Source organism: Balaenoptera ricei, chromosome X (genome assembly GCF_028023285.1).
Source record: "Balaenoptera ricei isolate mBalRic1 chromosome X, mBalRic1.hap2, whole genome shotgun sequence".
Classification (NCBI taxonomy): Eukaryota; Metazoa; Chordata; class Mammalia; order Artiodactyla; family Balaenopteridae; genus Balaenoptera; species Balaenoptera ricei.
This window is the reverse complement of record NC_082660.1, coordinates 92,480,526-92,499,682: the sequence shown is the minus strand read 5'-3', so window position 1 is coordinate 92,499,682 and position 19,157 is coordinate 92,480,526. Positions and strand designations below refer to the sequence as shown.

Here is a 19,157-nt window from a genome sequence, read left to right as displayed (position 1 = left end):
CTCCGCAACAAAAGAGGCCGTGATAATGAGAGGCCCGCCCACCGCGATGAAGAGTGGCCCCCACTTGCCACAACTAGAGAAAGCCCTCGCACAGAAATGAAGACCCAACACAGCCAGAAATGAATAAATAAATACACAAATTTATTTTAAAAAAAACCAAAAAACTACAGTTCAGATAAACATGGAATATTTATGCAAAGTGACTGTATCTGAGGCTCCTAGACAAATTTGGGATAAAGTGGAAATAGATTAATTTTGCACAACTTGATTACAAAAATGATAATGAAAATACAACATATCAGAATCTACAGCTAGAGCAGTTGTCAGAGGGAATTTTTATGGTATTAAATAACTATAACAATAAAAATTAAAATTAATTAATATTCATTTCAAAAGCCTGATAAAGAACCACAATATAAGTTTAAAAATGCAGAAGGAAAGAATCATTAAAGGTAAAAGTAGAAATGAATGAGTTAGAAAAAACTACAGCAGAACTTAGGTCAACAAAATGAACAAATCCCTAGGTAAATTAATCAAGAAAACAGAGGGAAATGAACATATACAACATCTAAAATGTCAAAGGAGAAATAGTCATCCAGTTTTATCTATTTTTATTTTATTTATTTATTTATTTATTTATTTTGGCCACACCGAGTGGCTTGCAGGATCTTAGTTCTCAGACCAGGGACTGAACCCGGGTCCTCGGCAGTGAAAGCACCAAGTCCTAACCACTGGACCGTCAGGGAATTCCTGAGAAGTAGTCATATAATCAAAGAAAAATTTCAAGATTCTTAAGTGAATAATTTACACAACTCTATTTAAATACATTTGAAAACACATATGAAATAGATGTTTCTAGAAAAATGCAACTTATAAAAATTTACCCCAGTAGAGACAAAAAGTTCAAACAGACCAATTACATTGAAGAAATAGAGAAATTGGTTAAATTTCTCCCCTGAAAATGTAGCAGGCTCAGATGCTTCAGTGGGAGAATTCTACCAAACCTTTTTGTTTGTTTATTTCTTTTTTTGGTTTGTTTTCTACCAAGCATTTAAAGGTAAGATAATCCCAATGCTACTCACACTATTCTGGGGGTATGGAAAAGAAGAAACACTTCTAAATTCTTATGATGAAGCAAGTATATAATTGATTCCAAACCTAATAAAGATTGCATCACAAGTGAGAATTATAGAACAGTTTCCTACATGAATATGAAGGAATATTCTTAAATAAAATATTAACAAACACAATCCAACAGCACGTTAAAAAGTAGATCATAACATGTGGAGCTTATTCTAAGAACAGAAGGCTGTTTCAATATCAGGAAATCCATTAATATAATCTAGTGTAATAATAGAGTCAAGGAGAAAAATGCCCACGTCTATAGATGCTTTCAAAAGGTATTTGAAAGCGTTAACACCCAGTAGAAGTAGTGAAATGTTAACAACAACAGACAGTGATAATATATCTCTAGCAAAAAATTCTATACAGAGAGATATACTCAAGAAAACAATAAATAAATAAAATTGGAATTCTAAAATTTGTTCAAGTAACCTATAGGAAAGCAGGGAAAAGAAAACAGAGAAACAAAAAAGAGAGGGAACAAACAAAACAAAAAATAAAATTACAGACAATCCATTACATATCCATAATTACATTAAATGTAAATCATTTAAATATACCAATTACAAGACAGATATTGGCAGAGTGGATTAAAGAAAAGAATGTGACCCAAATCAATGCTGCCTATAAGAAACTCACTTCAAATACAATGATATAGGTTGCTTGAAAGTGAAAGGATGTAAAACGGTAACAACAGGCAAATTTTATTGATGGAAAGCAAGAGTGGATATATTTGCATCAGATAAGGTAGACTTCAGAGCAAAGAAAATTACCAGACACAGAGAGGGTTATTACATAATGATAAAGGGGTCAATCCACCAACAAGATATAGCAATCCTAAATGTGTATTCATTGAACAGCAGACCTGCAAATTATAGACATATAAACATATAACTACATTTCAGATAGGACTGAAGTAAAAAAAACCTACAATTTATTCAGACTTCAAAACTCCTTCCTCTAAAATTGATACAACATCTAGACAATCTCTGTCATTTAATTGGTGTGTTTAGACCATGTACAGTAATTGTTAAAATATTTGAATTTCGGTCTACCACTTTTTTTAAAAAATTATTATTTATTTATTTTTTTGGCTGTGTTGGGTCTTCGTTTCTGTGCGAGGGCTTCCTCTAGCTGCGGCAAGCAGGGGCCACTCCTCACCGCGGTGCGTGGGCCTCTCACTATCGTGGCCTCTCTTGTTGCAGAGCACAGGCTCCAGATGCGCAGGCTCAGTAGTTGTGGCTCACGGGCCTAGTTGCTCTGCGGCATGTGGGATCTTCCCAGACCAGGGCTCGAACCCATGTCCCCTGCATTAGCAGGCAGATTCTCAACCACTGTGCCACCAGGGAAGCCCGGTCTACCACTTTATTGTTCCTTTTCAGTCTGTTCCCTCTGGTTTTCATTCCTCTGCTTCCTCTTCTTTGCATTCTTTGCTTTCTTTTGGCTTATGTGAACATTACTTGATACTTCATTTTAATTTTTCTATTTTGATTTTGACAATGTCTCTTTGTATAACATTTTTGGTTTTGTATAACCATTTTTAGTGGTTGCTATAAAACTCCCTATTCAACTTTTCAAAGTCTGTTTAAAATCAATATTTTACCACTTCAAATGACATGTAGTAACCTTACCATGTTGTAGATCCCTTTGCCCTCTGCTCTTAAGGTTATGGTTCTCTAATGTATTTTACTTACATTCACTGACATGTCATCAGAAAATGTTATTATATTTTTTTGCTTTCAACGATTAAAAATTTTAATGAACTCAAGAGGAGATGAATAGTCTATTATATTTACCCAGACATTTACCATTTCTGTTGCTTTGCCTCTGCAAATACAGTCATGATACTTTTAAAATTTAAGATGTTTTCCTCCCTGTAATATTGTAACCTGCCTTTATTCACTACTAATATATACTGAATGTTGTTCAATGTCAATAATCTGCCATTTACATTATAGGTTTTAGTGCTTGCAAAAAGATTGATGCTCATAAAAAATGAAAGTATTAAAATTAGCTAACATTTGCTTTGGATCAAGTAATGACATTTAATTCTCACATCTACACTGTGAGGTTGTTCATCCTCATTTTACAGATGAAGAAACTGAGAGACAGGGAGGTTAAGTACTTTTCCTAAGCTTGCACACTTAGAAAGTGACACATTGTGGATTTGACCCAAATCATAATGGCTACAGCCCATGAATATTTAGGGTGATAGAGTTTGAGACATACAATCACACAGATAGTATCAAGTTTCAGGAATAGAAGCACGCTGATGTACACTCAAACATACCATATATTTCCAAAACAATAAAATCATTAGTAAATTATCTCTTAATCTCTTTAAATGTCACTTCTGTTTTTAAATTTTTATCTTCATACTATGTCCTGTTTATAGTATTTCAAGCAATATAGAATTATATTCTAAATATTAAATGTATATATTTGTTTACATATTATGTATAAATTTGCATATTTATATGTATAAATATATATTTTATATTCATAAAATGAAATCACCCTGAATCTCACTCTTGCCTAACTCTCACGCTCTGAGCCAAAGGTGTTCAATATCAATAGGTTGTTGCGTGTTCACCAGATGTGTTTCTTTGTAGGTGAATTATTATCATATAGTCACAGACACACAAAATACGCATACCTTTTCTTCAATATTAGAATCACATTATCCCTATTGTTCTGCAACATGCCTTTTTTCATCTAATTTAGTATATCTCTAGTTTTCATTTGTACTTCATTAGATAAACTGTTTTCAAATGTTTGTTGAACATGTATATTGCTCTTTACATGTATTCTGTGATTATATATGTATTAGTTATCTATTGATGCATAATAACATACTCCAAAATAAAAGCAGTTTGAAGTAACAAACATGTAGTAATTCACCATTTTGGGGGGTCAGGAATCTGGATGTGGCTTAGCTGGGTGCTTCTGGCCCAGAGTCTCTCGCAAGGATTCAATTAAAGTATAGGCTGGGGCTACAGTCATCTTAAGGGTCAATTGGGTGAGGACTCACTTCTGAGCTCACACTTTTGTCTTTTGGCAGGCCTCAGGGCCTCACCGGTTGCTGGCCAGAGACATCGGTTCCTTGACATGTGGGCAATACACAGCATGGTGGCTGGCTTTCCTCAGGGTGAGCATAAGAGCGTACTTCAAATGAAGCCACATCCTCTTTGTAACTAATCTCAGAAGTAACATCCCACCACTTCACAAGTATTCTATTCCCTAGAAGCAACTAACCTCAGCCCACATTCAAGGAAAAGTGATTACAAAAGAGCATGAATACAGAGGTGTGGATCATTGAGTGTCTTCTTGGAGGCTGCCTACCACTTCATTTGCCCATCTGTTATATATCACAAGAATTAGCCTATTATCACAACATTGTAATTCAACTATACTTCAATAAAAATAAATTTAAAAAAGAATTACCCTCATATAATTTGAAAATATTTACTCTAGCCTTTTCAGACAAGCTTCGCTGATTTTTTTTGCCATACAAAATGTTTTTAATTACAATACTATTTTAATTAAAAATATAATACAATTCACTATAAAAAAATAGCAGTATATGGGCTTCCCTGGTGGCACAGTGGTTGAGAATCTGCCTGCCAATGCAGGGGACACGGGTTCGAGCCCTGGTCTGGGAAGATCCCACATGCCGCGGAGCAACTAAGCCCGTGTGCCACAACTACTGAGCCTGCGCGTCTGGAGCCTGTGCTCCGCAACAAGAGAGGCCACGATAGTGAGAGGCCTGCGCACCGCGATGAAGAGTGGCCCCTGCTTGCCGCAACTAGAGAAAGCCCTAGCACAGAAACGAAGACCCAACATAGTAATCAATCAATCAATAAATCTTTTAAAAAAAATAGCAGTATATTGGATAGCATCAATTGCCCAGATACAATGGGAAAAGCTTTAGAATAATTCCAGCTTTAACTACTGAGCAGGCATTTGCAAAGAAATTTCCCTGATTTACTTAACCATCTCCAAACTTACTATGGTCTGATCTGAATTATGGATTTAATAACGTGTAACTTGAATAAATGTTAAAATTAAAGGAGACACAACTTAGAGTTCCACTTGCTTACGTTAGTTTTAAAAACATTAATATTCTACTTTCCAGATCATCTTTTCCAGAAGAGACACCTACTCTTCTGACTGAGCCCCTGTCTGCTATCTTAAAAACCAGTCAGTTCACACGGTCTCCATACCCAGGTCTTTTGACCCCAGGAACAGGATTTCATTTTCTTCATCATCATCATCATCACCACCACCACCACCACCATCAAGATTGGCCGTTAAAGAGTGAGCATTGATGAGGGAATGTAAAATGACCAGTCCTTAAACCCTGGTGGCCCATCATCTACATGTTAGATCACTGAATATACGAATGTTTCTCAACCTTTTTTCATTATCATCCACTTTATGGAGGTTTTTTAGACACTTTTTTCTCTAATCATTGCCCCATCCACAGAATGTGAAATTTTTAATACCAGAGATGTGGTGTATATCTGTTTATGTACCTTGATCTTTCTGGGGGCAACACAACATAGTACTATCTAAGATCTCTTCACCCCTAAGAATCAATTTTCAGTTCCTTGGAGGTGATGCTGCTTCTGTTATGAATGCAAGGTATATTGTGATGTGGGCAAAAGTTGAACCCCCATTTTTGCCCCTAACTTCATGTGTGATGCTGGAATACTTGCTTAGCCTCTGTAAGCCTGCCCTTGGTCATCTGTAAAGGAGACTCATGATGTCTTTCTTACAGAACTGTTGTGAGGTGCAAATGAAAAACCCTGTACAGAGTGTATAACATGCAGTAGGACTTCAACAAATGTTAATCTTGGCCCACCTTTCTCCTCTCTCCCAGAGAAAAAAATGACTTTTGCCTAAACCAAACAGCATAACTGCCATAAAGACCACCTGGAAATGTAGCATCAAGATGTAAAATGTGTAGAATGTGTAGAATGAAGTTTTGGGACCACTTCTGTTTTGCAGGATGACTTTTCTGAGGTATTTATGGTAAGGGAAGATCATCAAACCATCTTTTGGTGTTCCTACATCATCCAGTCACATAATTATAGACAGTCTGTTAGTTTTCTGCCACATTAACTCTCTGCTTAGCATGGCCTGTGATTTTACATGTTCACCCTCTGAAGGCTAGGTCATCTCCAAGAACCCTAGGATACCTCCCTGGATCTCTGTGTACTGATAATACTCCCTACTGTCTCTTTAGAGCAAACAAACTTCCTGACAGCAGGGACATGCTCTGTTCCACCAAACTAGGCAGAGTTCCGTCTGTATCCCAGTCTAATTCTTCTAATTATTACGCTTTCTCATGTGGTAGCCTGAAGAGCGAAGGTGTTTTGCTTTCAAGCGAGAAGCCTGGGGGTGGAGGAGTGTGCAGTGGCATTTCCAGTGTGGAGGACTAACCAGCGCATCGCAGTTGCCATAGAAACCTGACGTCAATATGGCGACCGTGACGACTTTTCTACAGAGACAGACGTGGTCTGACGAGAAGAGCAGGTCCCGCCTTCAGGTGTTTGAGACTCAGCTGAGGGTGTGGGTCCCGGCGGTGAGGGCTGAACAGCCCTGGGGTGTGGGGAGACAAAGGGATCCAAGTCGTGTCTTTCCTGCTTTGGGAATCGGTGTCCCGGCTGTCTGGTGAGGCAGAGAGATTTGCCCTTGGGGTCCCTCCCGGCCCCAGTGAGTGTGGTGTCTTGCTCCAGGGGTGTCCTGGAGCTATTTGCCTTTTAAAAACAGGGGCGAGGGAGGATAAGGCAAGGTCTTGGCTAGTGAGAGAGAGGGAGAGAGCACGTGCGTGTGTGTATGGGTGTGTGTGCGCGTGTGTCTGTCCTATTCAGTTCCTAGCACATATTAGGAACCAAATTGGGTTATTGTTTCGTTTTGGCAGCTTTCCTTGGCCAGCTTGGTTACCATGGTGGCTCAGTGACTGCTGTGGGATTTAGTGCAGACAGATCATCCATTTTTGATTCTTGGCTGAGTCATCTGTTACTATGATAGTTGTCAAGTGCTGCTTTTCTGATTCCTTCATTCCTTCCAGTTTTATTAGTTGGCACTTGAGTGCACGGTAGAGCTTTTCCCTCCCCCTTATTTATGTATTTATTCATGTATTTATATCTGTATAACTCACAGATTCCTACTTTGCTCAAAGGGTTACCTTTTTTACATTTGTTACTATCATTATATATTTTGATGCGCAAATTGTCACAGAATTGGCCAGTGTTAGCCCCTTCAGGTTGGCTTCTATGTCCGTTGACACCTCCCTAGAATTTTTTGATCATGTACTTTGCTCTCAGAGCCTGACGATCTCCCTGTCTGTAGAAAGGAAATAATGATGCCCACTTCAGAGAATTGCTTTGAGGATTTGAAGAGGAAAAGTCCAAAAATTACAACCAACAGTGTATGGCATCTAGTAGGCCCTCACCAAATTGTATTTCTCCATTCCAACATGACCTCCTTCATTCTGTCAATATGATGCCTCTGACATTACCATAATAGCATGACCTCCAGAGAGAATGGTTGGACATGTAACACAAGCAGGAATAAGCACACATGTCCATGATGTGAGAGCCTCAGTGTCACTGCTGTGTGTGGAGGGGGCTGTGTGATGGAGCTGGGGAAGAGGAAAAGTATCATTGCACAACTTGCAGTGAACTGAGTGGGGACAGGCAAGCACATCCTCAACCCCTTCCCCTGCATTTCACGTGTTTTCCCATCCTTTCACATTCCTCTCTATTCCATGTGCTGTCTTATCCTCTTACTCTTCCTTACAGTGGAACATCAGAGAAGGTATGGACTCTGAGCCACAGAAACAGGATCCAGTAGAGAAGAACCAAGTGTGATGTTGAATCTGCTAGAGAGGTTCCTGGAGCAAGAGTGAAGAGATCAGGCCCCATCCCTGGGACATTTCAGGTAAGTCACCACCCTTCCCTCCATTGTCTTGTATACAACAGGATAACAGTACCCAATGCTTCCGACCGCCCAGGAGTATTGTGGAGTTTAGGTATGAGCCCATGTGGGAAAGCAATCTGTGATTGTAGGTGGGAGGGAAGGACCAGTGCACTTTCAAGTAATAATATTAACAGACACACCCCAGATATCATAGAACTCTGGTGCATGGTTCCAGATGCATGGTAGGCATCAGATTAATGCTACACAAATGTCAGCTGTTTAGCTCAGGGTTTTTCCAACTGTGGTCCGTGGACCACCTCATCAAAATTGTCAGGTGGTGCTGGTTAAAATTGCAGATACCTGGGCTCACCCTAGGTTGCTGAGCCCAAACCAGGGAGGTGGGGTGGTAGGTATCTACTTTTGAATAATTTCTTCAGTTCATTATGGTACTCACCCAAGTTTGAAAAATACTGCTATAGATTTGCAACAATATCTTCTTAAAATTTTGAATCCTTTGATGTCTAATTTTGTTGTCATTTGTTCCTGACACTCAGCTTTAAATCTGTGCCTGCTCCTTTGTGTCAAATAGGTTAACAATTCCTTGATTTACATAATTTTTATTCAATGATGTGTATGAGAGGCACTGGGGACACAGCACAGAGAACAAGACAGGCAGGATTCCTGGAACTTTCATTCTAGTTTGGGAAAACTAGAGGTTAGGAGGTAAATCAATAAATGGGGCAATTTCATATGGGGATTTGCACTTTGAAGAAAATAAACACATAAATAGAATAGAAAATGACTGGGACAGGGATTATTATACAATAGATTATTATCCAATAGTTGTCAGTGAATCTCTTTATCAGGAAGTGACATTTGAGTTGAATCCTGAATGACAAGAGGAAACCAAGGCAGGCCTTTGGGTCATTCACCCTGTGATGTGAGTCACACCAGTTGTTCCAGGAGCAAAGGACAAGCTCAAGTGGCAGTTGCTTGGCAGACAAAGTGCAGATGGTAGGAGATGAGGTCAAGGGCAGACAGGAGCCACATGGTGTGGGCTGTGTAAGGAGTTTGGAGTTTATTCTGAGGATGGAGGGTTAGAGGGTGGGAGTGACATGCTCTGATTCACGTGCTCACAAGTTGACTCTGGCCGCTGTGTGGGGAATGGACTGGACAGGGACAGGATAGCTATGGGGATAACCATTAGGAGAATTTGCAGGGTCCAGGGGAGAGACGAGGGTGGATCAGCCCTGAGCTGCAGTGGTGTGCAGAGGATGGGTGGCCTGGACAGGGCATGTTGGAGGTAGGGCAGGAGGGACCTGCAGTGTGTGTGCACGGGAGGTATGTGAGGATAAGGCAGGATCCTGCATGGGGCCTCAGCTTTATGTTTGGCCATGTGCAGAAATGGTGGTGTGTTTCCTGAGATTAGTTGTTCCAAGTGCTTTTGAGACGTTCTCCAAAGAACTAGGTCATTCAACAGTGATTATAGTGAAATTTAGTGATTTAAATATGCATCAATTGATGAATAGGATTCAGTTGTTAGATCATTAAGCTTTATTAAAGACACATGCAAACTCAGACTATCAAAATGATAAAAATCTCAACTTGTATTTCTAAAAATCATCTAGCATTTATTGAGTTGTTATTGTATGTCTAGTACTGTTCTAAGAGTTTTCATGTATTAATTCTCAGAACAACAACCCCTGAGGTACAGATGATTGTTTTTGCCATTTTACAGAAAAGGAAACAGAGACACTGAGATACTTTCACTCTCCCAAGATCACAGAGAGTACAGTATTCCAATGTCTCTGCAGTTGATTTTTTAAAATAATGTGATTCTTGAACATTTATCCTTGTAAAAACCAAAACACAAGGCAATATTTTTAAAAAGTTTTTTCTTCTATGATCAGTACAGTAAGTCCCCTACATACGAATGAGTTCTATTCCTAGAGCATGTTCATAAGTCCAATTTGTTTGTTAAGTCCAACAGAGTTAGCCTAGGTACCCAGCTAACACAATTGGCTATATAGTACTGTACTGTAATAGGTTTATAATACTTTTCACACAAATAATACATAAAAAACAAACACAAAAAATTTTAAAAATTTTAATCTTACAGTACCTTGAAAAGTACAGTAGTACAGTACAACAGCTGGCATACAGGGGCTGGCATAGAGTGAACAGGCAAGAAGAGTTACTGACTGGAGGAGGGAGAGGAGGTGGGAGATGGTAGAGCTGAAGGATCATCAGCAATAGGAGATGGAAGGCAACCTGCAATTTCACTCATGCCTGACGTTGATGGCACAGGTTCTGGTTCCTTGCTGGATTCAATTCTATCTACCCTCTTGAAAAAATAATCCAGTGATAGCTGGGTAGTAGCTCTTTTTTCTCGTTATAGATGACATTGTAGTACAGGATTGCATTCTGAATGGCTGCTGCAACCTTCGTGTACTATTCTACATTTGGGTCCTGTTCCTCAAAAACTAGCAGTGCCTCCTCAAATAAAGAAAATCCTCTTGCCATTTCTTGCATCGTGAATCTCTTTAGTTCTTCAGTTACTTCTTCCTCTTGTCTCTCGTCCTTTCTCTGGGACTCCAATTCCATCAGGTCATCATTAGTAAGCTCCTCATTTTGCACAGCAACAGTACTGTACAGTGAAGTACACAAAAGCACAACCACTTGTAGAGGATGCACACACGTGACAATGTACGCCAGACACGTGAACTAACTTACGTGACTGGACATGCGAACGCACATTTGCATTTTTGAAAGTTCGCAACTTGAAGGTTTGTATGTAGGGGACTTACTGTACAGTATAATCCTGGTTTTGCAGATGAGACAATTGAGTGACTGTAGGGTGAAATAAAATTATTCAAACTCACACAGTTTGTAAGTGGCAGAACTAGTGGCAGGACTGTGTATCTAGAACCCACACTCTGAACCAGTGCACTTAGGAAGAAGAAAAAAGACCTTTTTTGAACTATCTCAGCCCACAGTGGTTAAGGTTAGGTGGGGTCGTATCTCTTTGTGTGGAAATTATGCTTCAGGAGTCATTTTGTCATATACTAGAGTTTTAAGAAAAACAGAAAGGGAATAATTATGAAAACAAATGCATTGTGTGGATATTTCACAATATCTTTGTTATGGAGATTTGGATATATTCCACTTTTTTGTCTTATTGAATAATGAGGCTATAAACTTTCTTGAATGGGCTTTTTTTTTTCATTTCTTGGGTATGTACCTAAGAGTAGCATTTCTGAGTCAAAGGGTATGTGTATGTTCAGTCAGTACTTCCAATGAGTTTTTCAAAGTAGTTGTTCCAATCTATATTCCCCCACAGCAGGATATAAGAGTTCCATTTGCTCCACATCCTTGCCAACACTTGGTATTTTCCACCTTTTTCATTCTTGTTCTTCTACTGTGTGTGCGGTAGTAGCTCATGTGATAGTAGCTCATGTGATTTTAATTTTAATTTCTCTGAAATCTCTTTTTATCTAAAGAATGTCTACCCTCTTTTTTTTTTAACCTTCCAGTTTATTTGCTTAAGAAACTATAACTTTTGTCCTGTGGAGTTTGCTTTCTGGATTTTGATGATTGTATCCCTATTGTGTTTTTATGTATTTATTATGTTCTACTGGCCCCCTCCTATTTCCTTTAAATTGGTAAGTAGATTTAGAGGCTTGATCAGATTCAGGTTTTTGGCAAGAGTACCTCAGATGTGGTGGTGCATTTCCTGTTGTGTTATACCTGGGGGCTCATCTTGTGTGGTTGTCTCTCCTTCTGTGTTGTTGAGATTGATCACTGGGTCTTAGGTGTTGTCAGCCTGATCCACCCATTTTCAAATTTTGCATCTGCTTTTCATCACACATTTTTTGCAGCCTCTGAAGTTCATTGCCTAGATCTGCTTTTAAAGGTTGCAGAAAGGTGATGTTTTAATTCTATACTTTCTTCTGCATTTATTAGCTGGAATTCTTCTATAAAGTAACTATGAGGTTACACTGAGGTGTGGTACATACAGGAAGGTAGGAGGAACGTATGTGTAATTCTTTTGCATTATTTCCACTTTTCAGAATAATGAGTTCTTTCCCTGGGATCCACCAAAGGTGAGCAGTGAGTTAGTTAGTTTGTTTGTTTTAAGTGCCATAGTGAGCTCACAGATGCTTACATATTTGATGTGGTTTAACCCATTGTAGTCATTAATCTTTTTGATGTTCAAATTGTTCTCTTTGTCTGGGGGGGTGCCCTTCAGGTTGGCTTGAGTCTTTTTGATATGCTTTCTGGTATGAGAGTTTGGTCTAGACTCACCTGGTACAGTCCCTGCCCAGACCTAAAAGGAAGCCTGATTCCTTTTAGTGGGACATGTTTTCAGACGACTCAATCTGGGGACTAGAATTGAGCATTGCTCCTGGGTTGGTCATTGTTTCTTGAACTTTTCAGCGCATGAAGCAAGAGAATACACATCATTGCCTTGCATCATGGGCTGCTCCTCCATCTGCTTGTAGGTAATTTTGTCCGTTTTTGTTTTAACTTTCCATATTTTAAATATGCAAGCAAATGAAATATGTGTATTAGTTTCCTTCCCCATCCAGATTTAAAAGGTGGCACATTCTTCACCAGCACTGTCCAATAGAAATTTCTGCAGAAGTGAAAATGTCCTTTATCTGCACTAACACTATAGCCACTAGCAACAAGTGGCGGCTGAGCACCTAAAATGTGGCCAGTACAATCACTGAATTCTTAGTTTCATTTATTTTTTTAAAATTAAATTTATATAGCTGTTTCTGGCTAGTGGCTACCATATTAGCAGCAGCTCTATACATTTTTTCTGCACCTTGCTTTCTTCATGTAACATTATATCCTGGTGATCACTCCTTAACAGTCTAGAGAGGGAATCCTCATTGCTTTTTATGGCTGCAGAGTACTCTCTGATGTAGATGTACTTTAGATTACTCAACCAGCCCCCCTGTTGGTGGACATTTGTCTTGTTGATAATCTTCTGTTGTTATGGACTGTTCTGTGAGGAATGGCCTTGTGCTTATTATGACTTTTTGTATTTTTGCATTGTTTTGGGGGGATAAATTCTCAAAAGAGAGATTACTGGTTCCAAGACTGAATACCTATGTAATTTTACTAGATAGTATCAAATCCCCTCTATAGGGCAGTATTATTTTACATTACCACCAGCAATATATGAGAATGTCTATTTCTTCACAGACTATCTAATTGGTAAGAAGAGGTATCTCATTATAGTTATTTTTCTTTGCATTGCTTATCATGAGTTAGGTTGAGCATTTTTCTTGTGTTTAAAGACTTTTTTTTACTCTTGCATCTACATCTTTTTTGGTGAAATACCTGCTTGTATCTATTGCCCCTTTTTTTCTCTTATGTTGTTTTTTGCATCCACTTTTTCATAAGACTTCTACATATTAGGGATATAACTGTTATCTAAATTGTAAGTATTTTTCCCAGTTTTTAATTTTTCATTTTACTTATGTTTTTCTTTAGCCATTCAATTTTTAATGAGAAAACAAATTATACATATCACTCTTTCCCCTTATTACTTCTGGAATTTACGTCATAGTTAAACAAGTTTTCTCCACTACCAGGTCATAGGAGAATTTCTCTGACAGTGTACTTTAACAGGCAGGAGATAGAGAAGAGAATTTGGATCATATTAGGGTGTTGGGTATAAGAGGAATGCTGAGGGGAGGTGTCCATCATGTGAGAAGTCTACAAAAACTGTTCCACTAAATCAGGAGAATTAGATGTTTAGACCAGTGTCCCAGTCCTGTGCTTGTATTTGAGAACTTGGTCTCTACTCTTTTCTGTCTCCTGTGGAACTTGGGCCAGGCCTGCTTACTGGTAGAGATCTTACTTGAAGCAGAAACTCCATGTCACCTCACATGAACCTCTCAGATGACTAAATGGAAGGGACCATCCCCTAGGGATAAGACAGACACAAAACCAGTTCTGAAATCTACCACCAGACCTAGACAAGGAGTAAAGAGAAAGTAAAACCCATGAGGAGAATCAACACTGAAATCACACAAGGGTCACTGCATCCTTCACTCTGTATCTGAGAGTGAGATCCTGTCAGAAGGTAGTAGCCCCTTAGTAGTATGCAAAATAACAGACATGAGGATTATAAAATGCCTCAGTTTCCCAAGGTGGCAAACTTTCCCCACTCAACGGCATCATTTCCTGTTTAGATGTTGGTTTTCCAGGACTCGGAGTGAAGCTTGGACTACACTGGCTTGGAATGGAGTCTGTTTTGGGTAGGCACTAACATCCATCTTGCTCCCTGTGAGCATTTCCAGTTATGCAGGTCTAGAGATCAAGAGAGGGAAGGCGTGGGATGCAAATGTGGAATTGGACTGACAGTGCCTGGTACACAGTAGACTATACACATTAATAAATAAAAGAGATGTAGATGCAGATGTAGATGTAGGAAACAAAACTAAGTATACGTCCTCTCAGTCTTTTAAATACATATGAATTTTACAAAGAGGGTTGGAACTACACTGTACTTTTTTTTTTTTTTTTAATTTTGGCTGTGCTGGGTCTTCATTGTGGTGCATGGGCTCTTCGTTGTGGGCTTCTCTCTAGCAGCAGCACGCGGGTTTAGTTGCTCTGTGGCATGTGGGATCTTAGTTCCCCCGACCAGGGATCGAGCCTGTGTCCCTCGCATTGGAAGGCAGATTCTTAACCACTGGACTACCAGGAAAGTTCCTGTACTTATTTAGTTATCTACTTTTCAGAAACTATTTTGTTTCTATTTCTAAAAATTATGCCTTTTTTGGGGAAAAAATAATCCACAGAAAATGGAGAAAGATGCCACCTGGTGATATGCGTCAGAATCATCAGCCCCCTAAGGGGCTTGGCAAAAGGTGAGGTAATGGAAGGGGGATTGAGGGGTGGGGGGGTGAATGAATTCCATCGTATAGGCCAAAGCTTTCTGGAACTTTCCACATACTGGTGGTGATCCCTCTATATTTGTGCCCATTCTGGGATTTTGAAGCCCTAAAGCTAGAAGTCCCATCCCATGTGAGCTAAATGGAAAGCTGCATGAGTTGGTATATGAGTAATTGGTATGAAGTTTGAGACATAGAAATACACACATACAGAGAAACAGTGTCAAATAAATTGTTATGATCTGCTTCTTTTACTCATAAAACAGTATGCTATGAACATGTTTCCAAAGCAATGAATATATGAGCATGATATTTATAACCAGATCATAATTATTATGTTTTTAACATTTTATACAATAAATGCTCCATATTTAAAACACTACGGAAATGCAAATTTATAAAATGAAAGTATCCTCTCTCTTCCATCAACCCACACACATTGAATTATTATCAAAGAAATCTTTTTAATGTGTTATTTTCACACAACAGTATATGAACATGTTTCTAAATCAACAAATGGATCTTTGCACTATCATTTTGTGGCTTGGCTTGAAGGTTTTCCTATTTTACAAAACTTTATCTCAATAACTTTTTCAAATTACCAGTTAATACTTTTTGTTTTTTAACAAACTTTAAACAATATTGAAATGTATATTAAGAAACTGAAATTATTCTATCTCTCCCTCTGCCTCCATCTTCTGCTCATCATAATACAGGTATCATCTTTTAATTTATCGGTGCCTACTCTCCAGATTTTTCTCTGTATGTAATGCACTAACATATTTAATGACACGCACATACACACACTGATGTGTATTCTTTTGCAGAAATAGAATCACAGTCTACATACTTTATGACTTCCTTATTTCATTTAATAAAATTCATTTTCATTTAATTTGTTTATTTGACATGGAATGTTTACAAGTATTTATTGGGAATTTATATTGCTTTTTATGCACATTATCACTTGATATCATTGACCTATCTTTATTGTTTGAGTATTTTGCACGTCAAGGTTATAAACCTTATGTCTGAATATAAGTGGTAAATAATTTTCCCAACTTTTCACACACATTTTGATTTTTAATTTTTGTTATTCACATGGTATTTTATATTTTATAGTGATTTTCATTATTTAAAGAGTGCTTCACTCCATTGTTTGAAAAAGTATAACTGAATAGTAATGCGTTGAGGTAATCTGAATGTTAGCTCACAGGACAGAGGGGGAAAAAAACTTAGTCTTTTTGTCATTTTGGGTTTTGAGTCCTGGAGCAGTAATTTATAAGGTTGTTTCCCTAGGTCAAGTTGCTTAATTTTTACTTCTGTTCCCTTATCTGAGTAATAGGGATAATTATTCATCTTAAATAGAGTTAGCATTAAATGAGATAAAATGTAAAACCCCTTTCATAAAGTAGCTGTGTACATGTTAATATCCTGCCATTCAGGTTCTCTTTCCAAAGGGTGACAGCTTGTGCTGCTTTCTGGGTCCAGTTCAGCACCTCAAGAATCAGCTAGTCATTGTGGCCCCCACACCCAGTCCTCTTGGCCCATGGAGTAGGATTTCATTCCCTACCATCATCTTCATGTCCAATGGGGAGCATGACACAGCCCAGATTCCACATCAGGTGAGTTTTCCATTATCAGTCTTCAAGCTCTGGAATTCTATCATCTAAACAGGAGGCTGCTGGTTGATCTGTGTAGCGGGCAAAGTGTAGACATTTGACCCTGGAAAATTTACATACTCCGTGAGTCTGAGGTTGGCCATCTGTAAAATGGGACTAAGAGTGCATATTTCCAGACTTGTAAGAAGAAAAGGAAATAAAAACCTCAAAGAATGTCTGGCATGTAGCAGGATTTTGAGATATATTACTCCTGGCCCATCCTGCCTCCTCTGTCCCATAAGATAGAAGATTTGAACCAGCATCTGGAATTGTATAAGTAAGAAGTGAACTTTGGTCCCATCTCATCATTTCTTTTTTTTCCACGTGCTTTCCTATCTCCTTATTTTCCTTCTAGTTTGATATGAGTGAAGCAGTTTCTTATTGAGCCCCAGGAAGAAGAAATAGTGCAGAAGAGAAGGAATAATAATGGGTCAGCTAGACAGAAGATGAGAATCATCAAACATGTGTCCCAGTAGCCAGACCTATCAACAGAGCACAGGACCTTGGGTGAGTCCCTTCCCTCGTGCTAGCCTCGGGCCTAATATAGAAGGGCACTAAATATAGAAACAGTAGTTAGGGGCATGGGCTTTGGAGTCAGAAGGACTGGGATTTGACATTGGGATTCATTACTTGCTGGTTGCATGATCTTAAGAAAGCAGTTTATCTATTATGTGCTCTATGATCATTGGTGTCTTTTATTATTGCTTATTATTGTTATTATTATTATTATTATTATTATTATTCCTACCACCCATCCAAAGGGTGAATGATAGGAGTGAAGATTATACTGCCTGGCATTACAGTGTTCCACCGAACTATGATTTTATAACTGTTGGATAGAGTGATTGACACACAGATAAAAGGAGGTCTATAGACAGCTCACGAGCAGACCCAGACATGTAACATTATTTAATATGTTACAGGTATGGCATTTCCAATCATATATATTGTTCAAGAGTTGGGGCTGGGTTAACTGGTAAAGGCTTCATTACAAATCATAGTTATATTTCATCTTATACCTTGTCATTTAATCAGAAAACTTTCTCTACATGCTAGTACTCAAGGCAAGAATTAAGATAAAAGCAAAACCAAAATAACAACAATAAAAAAGGATACTGAATTGTATATAGAGTAAGATAATAGTTATAGGAAATGTGTATGTAATACATTTATATTACATTTACATATTTACATGCAGAGGAAAATAATGGAACGAAATTGCATAGTGTGAATTTCAATGATGATGGGATTGCTGGGTATTGATATTTTTTAACACTGCATTTGACTCAAAATGTTAAACATTTGCTAAATGGAGTATGTATTACATTTATGATAAAAAAAACTGAATCCCCTAAAAGTGCTACTACTTATGAAGGATTTCAGATGAAGAGCATAGAACTATAAAATCAATCCAGATTAAGAAAAAACTTTACTCCTCCCTGATTGTATCCCCTTCCTCTCTCCTAGAGATAATTAGTATCCAGAAAGGGATGATTATTATTCCCATGCATCGCTATATCCTTTTATTCCATATGAGAACTTTTCTAAACAAATTATAATATTTTTCTGCATGTTGGCACTACACACACACACACACACACACACAGAGTAAGTGTTCTTATCCTCTAGCTTGCTAAGTTATTTAATATATAACGTGTGCACACACACACTCACATATACACACATATGTATATGTGTATATATATATTTATATGTGTGTATGTGTGTTTATGTGTCTATCTCCTGGTCCTTACACTCAAAGGAGTGATGTGAGGAGTTCAAGGGTAAAATTTCATCAAGATTCCAGCACAGTATTTGGCACATCGTCCACAACACCAATGTTTGCTTCCTTCCTATCCTAACTTCCAATCTTTAACAGGGTTGTTGTTTATTAACCTCAATAGCATTACTATATTTGAGTGAGCATTTGGGGATGTAAGAAAAGGAAGGGAACCACGCACCTAACTATATTACGTAGGAATTTCAGTGCCATCTCTGTGATGTGCAGTGTAATGGAATTGGGCTGGGGAAAAATCCTCATTCTTTCCAGTGAATAATAGTGCTTTTCCCGTCCTCTGTTGGTGACCTGAGGGTTCAGGACCTACTTGGAGTTCTAGGAAGAGGTGACTGGGGGTTGGCAGGGAGGGTCACTGGAACAAGAATCAGGATCTCTTTCTGGGTCCCAGAGCCTGAGCCTCCCAAGGTGAGTTCCTTCCCCTGTTGTGTGTTATGAAGCATGTGTCACTATTCATACCTCTACTGACTCAGGGGCTACAGAGGTCATGTTTATGATTTCACACATTCTTGTTCCTTGTGGTGTTCTGGTCACCTCTGTAGAACCCTCTTAATTTATAAAGAGGAGGAAGTTGTCAGAGACTCCTCAAAGAGGAGCTGGGCCTGGGACAGTGGGCCAGACTTATGGGGGCTGTATGGGAGAAAGTGGGGGGGAAGTCCACCCTGACTGGAGTGAAGAGTGGGGGCTCCCGGGTGAGGAGACAGAGCTCAGAGGTAACTGATGGGACACTCCAGGGTTCTG

General features: G+C 38.6%; 1 long non-coding RNA gene across 1 annotated transcript in view; it reads left to right on the top strand.

Annotated features, from left to right (window-relative positions):
* Window positions 1-6,692: 6,692 nt before the first annotated feature.
* Window positions 6,693-19,157, top strand: part of LOC132357484 (uncharacterized) — a 28,413-nt gene continuing 15,948 nt past the window's right edge. Inside the window, exons 1-4 of the long non-coding RNA XR_009500229.1 lie at window positions 6,693-6,798; window positions 7,932-8,070; window positions 16,406-16,585; window positions 16,977-17,128. This is a non-coding gene — a long non-coding RNA (uncharacterized LOC132357484). The remainder of the gene's footprint in view (window positions 6,799-7,931; window positions 8,071-16,405; window positions 16,586-16,976; window positions 17,129-19,157) is intronic.